This window comes from Halichoerus grypus, chromosome 9 (genome assembly GCF_964656455.1).
Source record: "Halichoerus grypus chromosome 9, mHalGry1.hap1.1, whole genome shotgun sequence".
Lineage (NCBI taxonomy): Eukaryota > Metazoa > Chordata > Mammalia > Carnivora > Phocidae > Halichoerus > Halichoerus grypus.
This window is the reverse complement of record NC_135720.1, coordinates 36323167-36325288: the sequence shown is the minus strand read 5'-3', so window position 1 is coordinate 36325288 and position 2122 is coordinate 36323167. Positions and strand designations below refer to the sequence as shown.

At 32.8% G+C, this 2122-nt stretch overlaps 1 pseudogene; it reads left to right on the top strand.

Annotated features, from left to right (window-relative positions):
• Positions 1-1515: 1515 nt before the first annotated feature.
• Positions 1516-1596, top strand: LOC118531463 (U4 spliceosomal RNA; annotated as a pseudogene).
• The last annotated feature ends 526 nt before the right edge of the window (positions 1597-2122 follow it).

Genomic DNA, 2122 nt, shown 5'->3' with positions numbered 1-2122 from the left:
CATTCCAAAGGACTCCAGTCTATGTTTCACATTTATATAATACCAAATAACATGGACTTATTTTCATGGTCAGTGAGGATCAAATGCACCACCTGCCTCCAGGAACCTGGCAGCTATATGGAAATTTGCTTAGCTAATCAATAGTTGGCTCTCAGTCCAGTATGCATTCTGATTCAACATATCTATTTAGTTTAGTTGTTTTTTTTAATTTAAAATTTTTTTTGTTATTTTTTGTTTTTTAAAAAATATATCAAAGTATTGAGGTATCAGGAACAATGAATTTGTGTGTTCTTAAATACCCCTTCTGCTTTCTGGCACCCCATTTCATTAATTCCTTTCAGCCAATCTAAAGTAGATATAAGGCTTTTAATTTAATCAGAGTAAAATACAAAGTTATTTACTTACTTTAGGAATTTTTAACTGCCTGGATCTTAATCTCTGGAATACTGTTGACTTTAGCCTAATCTGTGATACTAACCATTCTTTGGGATAAAAACCCTTTCCCTTCCTGGGTAAGCAGGTCTGTTCCAGTCCCATGAGTTGTTACCTATTTGGTTTGACTACTCACTGAAGACTGTTTGTTCTTTTCCTAGGCTTCCCCACTTATAATAGGCCCATCATTGGCTCTGCTTTAACTCCCAGAGCAAAATCCAAACTCTTTAGCATAGTATATGAGAATCTCCATCATCTTGAATTCTGGTTTAATAGATTGAACCATCTATATTTTCTACCCACTCAGACTTCCATCTCCCTGGTTTTAAATGCTGAGGAAATTCTTTCTTTATATAAAATCATACACAAATATGTGATCATTTTAACTTTTTAATGATTGTTGCCTAATAACATGTTTTAGATTTTTCCTGCTAATGTGTGGGATTCTGCTAATGGTTTTCCTATATTATACAAGCTTGTTTTTTAAAATAAACACAAACCTAAAAGGTCACAGTAGGTAATTATTTCAATGTGATATATTCTGTTTTAGTTTTCATCAAAATATTCATAAAGAAAGTTGAATTATATAATTTTTTTTACCTTTTTGACTTTTAGTACTAAAGCTAAATATATTTCATAATGTGAAAGGGATAGTAACATATTTCACTTTTCTATTTTTTCAAGTCCATGTAATATAAGGAACATTTATTCCATGACAGGTTTTGGAGAAAAGTCTTTAGGAAATCAAGTTGAGATAATAATTTTAGAGATAATTCAATTTCTTATTAATGCATCAGTTTGGTAATTTGATATTCTTTTTTTAAAAAAGCTTTTATTTATTTATTTGAGAGCAGAACCTGAGGTGGGGCTTGATCCCAGGACCCTGAGATCATGCTGAGTCAAAGGCAAATGCTCAACTGAGTGAGCCACCCAGGCACCCTGGTAATTTAATATTCTTTAAAGGATCTGTTCTATCTATAAAATTGTCACATTTATTAGCCTAATTTTTTAATAAGAAGAATAGCCTTTGCCTTTCCTTAATGACTGGTTGGCACACCCATCTAACATGCTATAGCATTTAATAGCTTTGTACAGTGGCAGTATCTTAGCCAATGAGGTTTATCCGAGATGCGATTATTGCTAATTGAAAACTTTTCCCATGCTATTGTGTTTAAGAACACAGACTCCCCAAGCCAGACCTCTTCCACTTATTATGGTCAGTTAGTTTAGTATTAAACCTTGTTAAAGTATTAAATCTTAAAATGGGGACAATGATGATAATAGTACTTTTATTGCAAAGTTACTGTGAAGATTAAATGAGCTAGTATATTGAGAGCACTTAAAAATGCTTTGTGTGTAGAAAGTGTTAGGGATTTCTTTATCCGCTGATTGTTTAATAAGCACCTCAAACTTAAGAGGTCCAACACAGAATTCTGATCTCTACTGATCCCCAAATCTGCTCCTTCTTCTATAATCTCCTGCTAAGTAAAAAAATACATTTTCACAAAGTTACTTAGTCTAAAAAACTACTAGCTATCATTCATTCCTCTTTCCATCATCTCTAACATCTAATTCTTCAGCACATCTTATCATCTGTCAATTTAAATATCTTCTAAGTTGGAGAGCTTCTCACTACTTCTATCATTGCTGTCCAAGTCTACAGCACTATCTCCTTGACTATTGCCATGGA